Source organism: Magallana gigas, chromosome 1, assembly GCF_963853765.1.
Source record: "Magallana gigas chromosome 1, xbMagGiga1.1, whole genome shotgun sequence".
NCBI lineage: Eukaryota > Metazoa > Mollusca > Bivalvia > Ostreida > Ostreidae > Magallana > Magallana gigas.
The window spans coordinates 64,993,888-65,007,890 of NC_088853.1; the positions used below are offsets into that span (position 1 = coordinate 64,993,888).

General features: G+C 32.0%; 1 pseudogene; it reads left to right on the top strand.

Moving 5' to 3' along the window:
* The first annotated feature begins 5,832 nt into the window (after positions 1 to 5,832).
* On the top strand, positions 5,833 to 8,595 carry LOC136276183 (uncharacterized; annotated as a pseudogene).
* Positions 8,596 to 14,003: the final 5,408 nt, after the last annotated feature.

A 14,003-nucleotide genomic window follows, 5' to 3' on the forward strand; every position in this document is an offset into this window, starting at 1 on the left:
TGGCCATTGTATATCTTTTGCTACCGAAACGGATATAAAAGCTTTTTTTCTATTGGCTAATCTCTGCGATCAGAATTATCGTTCTTTTCAAGCAAAGTTCAGACGGCGCCACCTGTGACCGGAAATTTGCAATGCATATCGGCCAAGGGTTTATGAGAAGCGTAGTGTATCGGAAACCCTTGGCTAGCGAAGATGTGTGTTTACGTAGACAGGCTTACTTTTTTAATCAAATGTAAACCTTTCAATCAAGCAGAAAGTGACATAACGCAAAAAAAGTCCACCCTAGACATATAGATTTTGTACAAAAGTTTCCTGCACATTGTGAATTCCGCTGAAAAGCAATTTGTTCCCATTGAGTAAACAAATTGGTATGAAATAAGGAAATTAGGGGTGAAATTGAAGTCATAGATATACTAGCCAGACTAGATAGCTGTTTATTTTTGTCAATGTAAACAAAGTGCGCTGATTTTTATCAACATATTTGGAGCAATAATGTTTTTGCTTTGAAAACAGTGGTATTGTTTTGAAATGTTGTAGGCCTCAACGTTATAAAAAACAAAAATGTTCACTAGTTTAAACATTTTTTTGTTCATTCTACTTTCTGTCTCTTACTCTGGAGTTGAAAAAAAATCCGGTAATTATTTAAATGAAATTACACTCAAATAATTTTCAAAATTTTGTACCGAATTTAAATTGTTCACTTACATCTCCACGACAGAACCGTTCCTCTTTGTTCCTCTAACATCGAACTTCTTCTCTGCAAACACGGACGTACGGACCTCTGGGGTGATTGACAAGAGGGTGTTTTCTACTTCAATGAGATTGTTGAAAGATATCACCAATTCAACAAATTATTTTGAACAAAATCTTTGAATAGTGTGTTTAATAAATGCAAGCGAAGTTTGATGGGGAGCTTCCACCCTGGTTAAGCAAATTATGTAAATATATAACAATATGTAATCAGAACTATGTGGTGTATTTACTGGTGTTTTGTTGTTGTTGTTTTTTTGGTTGCTGATGGTTTTTTTCCAATATTCATAACGATCCAAAATTATTAATCACAAGTGTTGTTTTTCTCCATCAATATCAATACTGAATGATTTCAAAGCTTTTACCTCTCAAAGGAGACGGACTCGACCAGTCCCTCGAACACCTCCACCTCCTCGTCTTCAAAGTTCACCGGCTGCAGATAAAATAGGTTGTTATGTATAACGAATAACCTTTTAAAATTATATTGTTCTTTTTCAACCGCATTTATTGTGCTTAAGATTTGGAGTAATACATGTATTTGAATATTAAAAGATGAATAAGGTGTATTACCCCAAACAAAGTGGATGTTGAATTGTAACATCGTTGAATCATTTGCTGGTCGGATGCAAAAGAATATTGAACACCTCTCCAACTGGGGCGTTTGGGGATTTGGCGATCTCAACCCAGAGGGTAAGACGGGCTGTTCTCCCCTCATACCCCAGCTGGAGGGCCCGCCTCTCTTTAGATGTTGTTGTGTAAGACATCTCTCCAATCTGCAAAGATAAAATTAAAAATGATTATTAAAACATTCAGACTTTAAAAAATTGCAATGGCGTCAGAACCGGAGAAGAGAAGGGACTAGGAGAACTTATCCACTCCTCTCTTTTTTTTGCAAGGTAGACATTTTCATAATTCATGTAAATGAAAGTAATTAGTTTTTAGAAGCAGGCTAAAGAGGAGTCACACTAGTCCCTTAAGATTTTCAAAATATAGTTAAATCGTTTTCCTTCTGCGAACAAAACAAACAAATTTGGGGTCTTAATTATCAACTTTTTGGAAACTCGTGGTTTTTCCTTACATTAGCCTGATTTAACTTTGTGACGTGTGAACTCGCTCACCGTGGACTCATATGTGACCAATCAATGATCTTTATATATGAGTTATTATCAATAAACGCAGAAATAAAATTCAAGAATAATCAAGAATTTTCTTGTGTTGAAAAATGATTTTTTTTTTTCAATTGTAACAATAAACACATATCTGAAGAATACAAAAACACTTAACCTAGAAATTATTTGATTTCTGAGTAAAACACAATCAAAGAACTGGTCATACTTAAATGTTGTCCTTCCTGTTACACATAAGAAAATACAAATTATAATAAATTGAAGCAAAATAATATTCCAAAATTTCCTCAGACAATATTGTGAAAGCATGACAAATAAAGAACCAGTAACATTTATTCAATGAAACAAAAGCAAAATACAAATTACAATAATATAATAGAAAATTTTCAAACAGGTAAACATTTAGTTAGTTATTTTCACAATTTTACAGAATAAAAAGATAAGTGCTTATTTTTGATCAGAAATAAAACTCTATGCATATGTGTAGACCCAAACCTAAACGAAATATACACAAGCAATATATTTTTATATTTATGGTGCTGTAACAGGAAAGACAGCCTCGCAACAGGAAAGACAGTACGTTGTATTAAACAAGTCTCTCCTGTTACAAAATCGGAACTCTGATTTAAAGTTGATTAATAGTAAACTTAGCATCAATCTCACAGTTTGGAGTCAATTAATATGCTGTTAAAATATAGATGAACCTTAAACAATACCATTAGATACTGTGATAAAAGTTTTATAATCTTTACAGTAGAAGGTGTAACAGGAAAGAACAAAATAAGCAACAGAAGGGACTTCTTGTGTACATTCAGATCAAAATCTTCATTTGGTTAAACACTGAATATAAAAAATCCTGAAAAGAATAAGATAGGGTATCGTACAAGATCTGCCCCCTAAACCTTGAAAAATCAAAACAATAAACTAAGAGTTGATACGTCTAATAATGCATGTACAATACCTAAACTTTTCCATCATAGTGAACATTTGAAAGTTCTTGTCCCATTTGATTCAATTTGGATTGCTACTCTATTTCCTTTAATGAGATTTTGTCTGAAAAACCTGTTATACGTCACAAAATACTGAAAATTCGATGTGAGCGGAAGCAAGAACCGCAATCATACTTTGAGTATAAGGAAAGTCAAATATCATTGACTGATGATAAAAATATGAACGTGGTTCTCTCCTCCGCTCATGTGTTTATTTTGAAAATAATGACAAAAAAATCGATCAGGGAAATATTGAAATTATATACGAGATTATTCCGGAATTGTCAGAAATCCTTTTGTAGCAAATTCCGGAGTGTGTTGTTTATTCCTTAAACATAAAATCAATAAAACGAATAAGAAATCAGTCCGCTAATATAAAATCAATAAAACGAATAAGATACCAGTCCGCTAATATAACAGAATAATTTTAACTGTAGATAAATTTTATAATTAAAGCAGTAAGCGTTTTGATAGGTTTTTATTTTACGCTGCCTAGCTTACTTCCGGTGTTATTTTGGCGGTCGAAACAAGTTGTCGGCTGCAATAAACATAACAATTTGTGACGATGAAGCTTTGCGATATCGCTGCAATATGCCGGTAAGTAATTAATTCAGTTATCATTTTTCCTAATTATTAAAATGATGATCAAATATCTGATACTAAAAGCGTTAAACGGAAATATTGTTTACACATTCACTAACGTGTTACATTCCTATCAGTAATCCGAGATTCCTCTGACTCTAACCCCCGCTTTTATATTGTAACTCCCCCGCAAGTCACAATAAAAAAGCGGGGGTTAGAGTCAGAGGAATTTCGGAATATCCTATCAGACGATCATGATACATTTTCATTACGATGTATTGCGGGTTTTTTTTTTCAAAATTAATGCAGATGAATTCCTTTAAGCATATATGCATGTACAAGAACTGGGGAGATAATTATATCACGGACACTGAAACTCAAATTAAATGAAAATATATATACTGTAATGTATGAATGTATAAAATGCACTACAATAGACCCATCCACACTTTACAAAAGTTATGTCCCTTGGCCGCTATCTTTGGGGAAAAGCCAATTGGTTTCTCACAGTAGCCTTTGAAGTTTAGAGGTTTAGAGGTTTGTAACTTTGTCATTTGATAATAAAATTCTGTTTTCGTTGTGTAATTTGATTGCCCCAGGATGAGGCAACCCACACATTGAAGTAATATACTCAATTCAAAAAGATTTTATCACAGGAAGCCCAAATATTTGGTAGCATTTATAAAGAAGAAAAAAGTTTGGTTTTTCCCTTTTGACCTTTGGGTTGACCCCGCAAAGGGAAACAACTTTTGCAAAGTGTAGATTGGACTTTAACATTACATGTATGTATTTACATTAAGTTCCATTGTCGATTCATCATCACTGATCATGGGTGATGTGGGTGATGTGTAGGTTTGAAATTCACAGTTCTAAGTAAGTCCCATGGTTATGTATTTGTGTGTTCATTGTCTTTTTGTTTCAAAAATGTCCAATCCACATCAATAAATGCACAAGTAATGTTTTAGTTGAAACAAAGGAAAATGTGTATGACAATATACATGTAGGCCATTACCCCTCTCCCATAAACTCTACAAAAACAAAAGATGCAAAATACTTAAATACATAAAATGGCCCCAGCCATTTAAGCTGCATGATATATTAATATTGTTTACTTTTAAACCAACTCTCCAATGCATGTTCATCATAATGGATTATACACATGTATCTAAAATTAAACGTTATTTATGAAACTTTCAATTAATGAAATATAAGTTTAGAATCATTTAACATAATGATATAATAAAAAAATATGTGTGTGTATTAATTACTGGAGATGAATCTCCATTTAACAGCAACATCAATATTATTAACTCTACTTAAATGAACCCTTTTCAATTCATGATTTCATTTAGTTAATATGTGCATGTGACACTTTTTGTAAATAGTAGTCAAACCAATAACATTTGTGAAGTTTAGCATGGGTGAATACAGAAATGATGTGAACTAGATGCTGTCATAATACATGTACCGGCACTCAAGTGCTGTTCCTACCTAAATTACTCTCATTGGTAACTGTGGATGTATAATATTTTTTGATCAGTCAGTCTGTTAATTAGTCCACTGCACAGAATTTTCCAAAACTTTACAGCAAAGTAGGACACAAAAGTGTAGGCGCATTTTACTAGAAACATATTTATTATACAATTTTTCTCTTGTCAGAAGACAATATGACATTCTTGTCTAATTAACAGATAACTCTTTTCATCCAAATCTCCACACATGTATAACCCCTTTTTTCATAACATGTTTTCAGCTAAATTCACTTCAGCAGTTTTCAGAAGATTGAAAAAGTAATAATTTTTAAATGAATTTCCAAATCAAGTTTTATGTGACAAAGGCATTATGTCCCTTTTATTCATTATCAAAAAATGCCAGACATATCTTGACATCACATTTACCTGGTATTTGTGGTTCTTTGTTATATTATATTTTTCCCATTGGAATTTCAGAATAATATCTGAAGTTACACAGTTAATATTCTAAAAAAAGTAACACATGTAAAAGATTGACTCATATCATGTTTCTGCAATTTATACATGCACGTAAAATGCATAATATACCCCGTTTACCTCAAACAAGTGAACGACTTCACCCATTGTATTTGAACATGTCATAAATAAATGTTTCTGCCTGAAAGGTAAAAAAAACCCTTAGTAAACTCGTAAATGAATGTCCTGTCATACTACTTGTTTGTGTAGTAAATAATACTTCATGAATAGTCATGTATACATACTAAATATATTCAACAATGTACATACATAAACAAATGCAATATTTTGAAAATAAAAATGTACCGGTAATACAGTGTATACTGGTAGTTCATTTTTTGTTATATTTGATGATTAGTTGATTGATTTTTAAACAACTTAACCTCTTTTTCAGATATGCCCAAGTCATACAAATGTGCTGTTTGTGGTAGGACACATTTGAAGCAGAGGCGACCTATCAAAACAAAAGAGCTGAAAAGATATGTGACTAAATTAATCAATAGAGAAATTCATATTGATGATGTGATTTGTAATAAGTGTAGAGCTCAGTGCAGTAAAACTGTGATTAAATCAGAAAAGACACAAAAAGAAGCGTCCCTCATTGAAGGTGTTATATCAGAGGAGGAGGACTCAAATTTTTAGTCAATATTGAAACTTCAACTGCAGAACATTTGCAAAGTCCCAAGAATATAACATTAAAAGCTCAATCGACTACATCCTTTCATAAGTACTGTGTAATTTGCAAAGAATATCTCAGCAAAGGAAGAATATCATCTGTTGTACCTCTAAATGTCAGAACACAATCATTTATCGAAAAAGGAATATTCATAAACAGCAAAGCACGTTGTTGTGTTAATCATTTGATTAACAAATTATTTACAAAGGAATCACTGAAGCTACTAAAATCCAAATATATAGAGACTTCGTTCAACAGAACTGATATTGTAACTTTATTGAAAAATGTAAGAAAAACTTTGGCCCTCTGCAGTTGCTTAAACTTTGAGAATGTGCATCTATTATCAGACAGTGTATGTTACATTTTAACTGGAATTACAAAAGAAAACTTTGAAGACATTGTATCCCATTTATCAACTTTGAGAAAAAGTTGCCATTTTACTGACAAAGCTCAGAACTGGTTTGCCAAACCATCTATTGGGTGTAATATTATCTCTCTCCAAAGATCAGATTCAGAGATGTATTCACAGTGGAAGGAATTGTTTGATGAAAAATTTTGTACCTCTACACATTGGATTTTAACATATATCACACGAAGATTTTGTTTCCAGGCATACTACACCTCTTTCCAAACAATTATTCTCTAGTCATGATGATGATGCTGAAATTATTGTCTTGGATGGCACCTATGTGTACATCCAGAAGAGCTCAAACTATACCTACCAAAGGATCGCAGTACAGTTAAGGCGGTCAATAAAAATATGGGAAAATTTTTGTGATGAAAACACGTATACTTTAGTTAAACTGGCATGTCCTTTTTAAAATCAATAACAATCACTCAAATGCATTATATTTCTAAAATATATATATATATATAACAGTACAATATTTTATGTTCATAGTGGTCACGTGATATGGCAGTCGCATGGTACAAGCAGATGTATTTGTGGTTTTGAGGTCATTTAAAAAATTCACAACTGAATTATGAAATAACTTGATGTTATATCGTAGATTTTGAAAAACGGTGCGAACTTTTAAAGATAAGAATATTTGTTAGTAGAAACCGTAATTTATAATGCATATGTTGAATAATTTTGAAGGTCACAGGGTTATTTTCATTAAAAAATAATTAACTTGTAAGATTTTACAAGGATCGTAGAAGTTTTTAAGTTACATAGCATATTTCAAATTCACATGTAAAAGTTTGTTGGGATCAAATAAGTGTATGCCTTTGCAATTAAGTGATTTATTTAGGTACTCAGATTTTAGATATACGATATTTTATACAAAACCGAGGTGGCTTCTTTATACGATGCATACTTTTAACAAAATGAAAATAGGACTATATAGGTAGCATTCTACTAATAATAATTTTAAACAAAATATTCATTTATACTTTTCCGTTAATGTACGACATTTATTTTTCTTCGCTATAAAACTGCACGATAGCCTTCAATGATTTAACTTAATGCGTCATTTTGAAGCATATGACGTCATATTTTGTAGTACAGCGAGAACGACATCTCGCTTATTTTTCAGTGTGTACGATAAAACGGACATCAAAATTGTAAGTAATAGCATTTGTTGTTTATAATTAAAAGATTAGTATAAGTTAATTTTACTAATAAATAGATTAATAAGTACTTTCGAGGTTTTTAATATACTGTGATGTCATAATGCACATTTCCCGTACTTTTTGTCTGAACGGAGTTTATTAACAGCCTTAACTGTGCTGCGATGTCATATAGCTTGCATAAACATAGACCCTTAGTTAAACCTATAGTCATTGTCGGAACTGATGGTTATATTTTGTCCATTTTGGGACCTTACTATGCGAAAAACAATGATGCCTTAATCACAAAACATATTCTGAAAACCAATACTGATGGAGTGAAATCATGGCTGAATGATAATGATATTTTCATAGTAAACCGAGGGTTTAGGGATGTGTCTGGATATCTCATTGAGGAGGGATATGAAGTAAAAATGCCGCAATATCTTCAGAAAGGCAACAGTCAGCACAGCACAGAAGAGGCTAATACAAGTAGACTTGTGACAAAAGTAAGATGGGTAGTTGAAAGTGTCAATGCAAGGATTAAACAATGGAAATTCTTTGATAAAGTAGTTTCCAACCATTACATACCATACATTGGCGATTTTCTACGTATCGTTTGCGCATTATTTAACAGCTACCGTCCACACTTGGCAGACATGGATTCTTCCTCTACAGAATTAGCAAAGAAAATGTTGGAGAGAAGTCTTAAGGGAAATGATGTTCAGAAAATGGTTGAAGAGGAAGGACTGTTAAAAAAAAGATCTGTTTTCAAGAAAGTTAATATGAACACCAGTGATACTGCAGTTCCCTTTTTCCCATGTTGTCTATGGAAAAGCTGAGAGAAATTACATTTGGAATATATCAGTTTAAAGAGGCAACAAACTATGTCTTGGATAATTTTACAGAAGACCAGTTTGAAGTGTTTGTGTGCAGTTGAAAACCTACTGAGAGTAAAACTGAGATCAAGACATTCTAACAGTGTCCGTCATACAGTGTTCATCCATTTTACTTTAGATGGCGAAATTAGTGGCTGGTACTGCACATGCAAAGTATGGGCACGTGTTGTGGGATGTTGTTCCCATGTAGCCAGTGTCCTCTGGTATCTTGGATACTTTCGCTTTCTAGGAACTCAACTTCATCCTTTGAAGTTTCACGGTAGTATGACTGATGCCAGCCTCCTTCCAGAAACGGACAGTGAAAGTGAGAGTGAGGAAATCCCCGATGAGTGAAGTTGAAGACATGCTGCATGGTTATAGTATTTGCATTTATGTATGTATCTTACTGTATACCTGAACATGATAATCTTATTGTGATAATTACTGATTTCAACTGTTAACTGTGCTGAAAAGAATTCTTTGTCAAAAATTAGTACACAAGTATATTATGCGCTTGACTTTTGTGTATGCATATTGAATACCAGATAAATGTGCGTAACATCCTACATCTATTTCTTATTTAATGTAGTGTTATATATCTCTAAATCTCCATCTACAATTGAATACATTCATATACATGTAAAATGTTACTATCTAGTAAAAAAAAAAATGATAACATTTTTGAACTTATGTTGTTAATCTCCTTTGTGGGCGGTATGATTGGCCAGAAATGTTCATCTTTTTTTTTTACAAGTATACTAGATGTAACTTCACACAATGTTTTTCTTTTGTGCTAAATGTTCTGAAATCTACATTTAGATATTTGTAAATTGTAGCTATATTTTATTAAAACATTTTGTTTGGTCAGTTCCCTTTTTTGTAATATTCTGATATCAAATTATTTACAATAAGGATTGAAGTTATGTTCCATATTTTAAGGACAAAAAGATATTCATGTATATTATAATTAGGCCTAATTTTTTAAGAAATATGTAATTTATATGAAGTGTTGGTGGGGTTTATGGGTTAAGATTGTTTTCATCAGTTTAAATTCAGAGCATAACGGGATTGTGCAGAACAGGATGCGATCCTCTGGCGCAGGTGAAACATACTCGTAACATCGCAAGTCACTGGCGTAGTTGAAACATACTCGTAAACTTGGCCTGCTGCAAAATCCGAGCTTGCTGTTAGAATAATTACAATATTTCATAATTCTAAAGAGAGTTGGGTTTATCATTATAGCAGGTCATACATTTCTATCTGTCAAAAGCATGAAATGCCATACTTAATTTGTTAAATATAGAGTTGTAATACAGTGTATATCGTAATATACCTGTAATTGTATATACATGTAATGTATAAAACATGATTTCTTAAAATTAATCTATTACAACTTTACTGAAAATTAACACATGTTGTATAGATGTTGTAAAATTCAATTCATTTGTCACAGTATTGTTAGCATGTGTAGCAGATACTGTTGAAATGAAATGTAATTGTCATATCAAGAATTTTTTATACAAGACATCACTTGACATTATTAGTTAATTTTTAGTCTGAATAGAGACGCATGATTTTTTGGAAAAGAACATGATTTTACCTCTAAAAAAACATTCAATATTTTGACAAGTTGCAGTTTCTTTTGTGTTATCAAGTTAATATTTTTGTAGCCAACTCATACAGTTAATTTGATCTTTTATGGGTTGCATGATTGGCCCTTTACATGTATGTTCATTTCTCGTTTACAGTGCACATATGTACACGTAATCGTTATATGTATTTGCTAATGTACATGAATGTACCATCAATTTTGTTGATAGAACGATATATTCTGTTGATTATTTAATTTATATGTAGCCTGTTGTGAAGAATTTGTTGATGTGTATACAACATGTGTACATGTACAATCACAATGTTGTTGGTCACAATAACACGATTTACTTTAATATGAAAAGTACATGTTATGTGTGCTTGCTAAAGTTATAATATGTGAAGTATAATGGGTGCTACTAATTTTTACATGTATTTCATCCATGTTTGTAAGCGCTTTAGTGAGATATGTACAAATCTTTGTTACATGTACAAGTAAAGGTACAAATCATTGGATTTAAATTATAATAAATGATATTATTTTGTACATTATATTATCTCTCTGTGAACACTTAAATATTTTGGAACATTTTGGAACATGTAGCTAGGAAACATGGACATTTCAATACACACACACATAAATATATTATAAGAAAAAAAATTGCTGCAATGTTAAATACTAGTTAGTTTTAAACTTGTACATGCTGTTTGTATTTGGACTAAAATATATAATATATTTAACTGGTTACTGAGAAAATGCATTGAATAAATGAATTTCTGAATTTAAGTTACATTTTTCTTTTGGTGTGTTGATGTAATTGATAGTTTAAAAGTTTTGAAAAGAAGGATGATTAATAAGTAATTTATGGTAACTACCATATTAGTAAAAGAACAAGGAGTTTTCTTGATTTTTTTAGTAACAGAACCTTCACTCATATCTATTGAATTTCATTCAAGCAAATGGTTACCCAGAAAATCCTCTAAGGTGTCGATAACTGAGGTCAATACTATCTTAAGACACCAACATCACCCCCCCCCCCTTAAAAAAAAAAACTTCCGCATTTGCAGATCTCTCTATTTTTTATGGTTGCTATGGAATGTTTTATTAATAAAATGGAAACACAAATTAATGAACAATGATGTGAAGAAAAATATTTGGTACATTATTTATTGAAAAGGTTTTTTAAAGTTTTTTAATACATTGATTACGTTTTCAAATGAAATCGAGGTTGAAATTGAAGTTATTTAATTGGTTACTAAGGAAATTCATGGTTGCCATGGAAACGCTGGTTAAAATTTTTATGCATTTAATGCATTAATTCTAGTTGGTAATTCAATTAAATGAACTAATGCTCATCAAAATGATAGTAACTTAAATGTTTGAAATCGAACAAAGAGGTTATTTTTAAATTTAGACCGAAACTATGGTGATGTTTGTTTCGTTGCTAGGCAACTAAACAGAAGGGTAACCAAGAAAAAAATCCTACCATTTTGAGAACTGAGGTCAATACTATGTATGGTAATAAAAAAAACATATTTGCTGAGGGGGCCAAAAATGGCCCTTACCATATCTTGTTCTTTTCTAATAACTTTTTTTTATGGTTGCCCAATCAAGTGCAAATTTGTTATGGTAGTTCAGTAGGCAGGAATACATATTTTGATGCTAAGTTTGGTTCTCTATAACTTTGTTTCAAATTTACGCTGATTTATTTTCCGCGATTCGGAAATCGTCGCGAACAAATCGGAAATTGGATACACGCGGAAAAAACCTGATATACGGTATTTATACTTTATTTTGTTTCAAATACCGTACACAATGATTTATGATAATTTTATTGAATTCTAAAATCAAGATATATATTAAGATATCCTTTTTCACTATTTTGTTTTTCATTATTTATTTGATTTTTTTCTGCCTTGATGCTGTTAATTTTAACAGGTAATCAGATAATAACCCCATTCTGTCATTTCTGAAAAAAAATTTTTATTGTAAATTTAGAAGAAAAGGATGAGAGAACAGAACAATTAATCCCCTGGGATTAATTATCTTGCCTGCTGCAGAAAATTTAGAGGCTTATCTCTATCTGTCGTATGAAGATTAATGAACACGTTTGTCTGCAACTGATGTTTGTTTTGAAATTGAGGTCAACCCTGGGTGATACAATGTGTTTGCATCACTGAAGGCTTGCATTTTATAAAACACCTGTTTAAATCTTTTTTAAATACACATTTTATTTAGTTTTTTTTATAAGACATGATGTCATCCCTGTTTTATGCAGATACAAGGTTTCTATTTAGAGTTTTTGGACATTCAGGAATTATCTTGAAATTTTAAAAATACATTTGTTACTTATAATTTTCATATTTTTTTACCACCTTATATATATTGCAGTTCTTTACATCTTATGCCGGCATTTATTTTTCATCATTCTTAATATAAAGAGGATGGAATTCAAAGTTTTTTTTCACTTCTCTATATTAATTGTCATAGCGGGGCCCTTCCTGACTGGTCAGTTTTCTAGTTGATACATTTTTCTCAGCAACTATTTATTGCAGATGCTTGAAATTTTATCACGCTATTTGTTTAAGCATGTCATAGTGGGATGTATTTTTTTTATGAAGTCTCTCAAACGAAGTTTGGAGACTTAGTTTTTGTACGGTTCTTCTTCTTATTCTTCTTTCCCGCTTTGAACTTGTCCATCGCGTTTCTCAAAGATGGCTGAACAAAATTGTACAAAACTGTAGGATACCATAAGCCTGCATATCTAAAGGTGCAATCTGGTTTAACACTTTTTCCCCTTAGAGGTTTCTATCCTTTAACCCTTAATGACGCGTTATGATGACCCTGGCCATATCCTTAATGACGACTTTTGACGCACCCTATATACAGCTCTTAATTAGACCTCTAAACACCTGTTGTTTATTATAAACACCTATATACACCTGGCCATGTATACGGATGGTTGTTCACTCATTCTAAATAAAGATATCACGTGATTTACCTGTGTATGGTGGCGTGATGCATGACTACAATAAACAAAGATGGCGGACTACGATGCGGACATCGCACATGTTCACTTTTTGTTTATAATTAAGTCTAGAGGCAGAATTTTCTAGAATTATTGGTAGTGACATTGAATAATGAACGCCAGATGTCAAATTCATGCAAAATTTGGTGGAAAAATCTATGTAGTTACAGAAAATGGAACACAAGGTGTGCATTACCTGCAACCTCTAAATACACGAGTATTACTGGTAAATTTGTATTTTTTCAAAAAGTTTACACACTTATTTTGTTAACATGTTAGTTTTCTCAAATCCTCTTACACCATTTATTGAAAGAAATCGTAAATATAAGTCTGAAAACGATAGACATGAATTGAAAAATCTTTTGACCCCTCTAACTCCCTAATTATAGGGGCCAGCCTCTTTTTCTGTATACCGAATGAAAGGTCTCGGTTAGACCAAAAACATTTAAAAATACATCTTATAACAACTTATTATCAGGTAGAAAACTATATCGGAAAATACGTGAATTCTTTTGCATTTTTTAAGCGCTAAGCATAGCTCAGCGCTTTATTGTCGTTAGACTTCTACTTCCGGTGCAAGGAATAACCGCCCCCTATGAGCATAAGTTTACATCATTTAAACTGGTTAGGGAACCAGTCTCAGGAGCTGCACGGGCTAGTACGGGCTTCTGTGAATTTGATGTACAGGGCTTACATACATCATTGTAGGGGCTGCCACGCAGTGATGAGGAAGTATATTGCGTATACAGAAACTAAAATGTTATATACATATATCTTTTACAAACAGAAGCTGGGTTAGCGCTTTTCAGTACTATCAGTACTTTGATTTTTCTAACCAATACA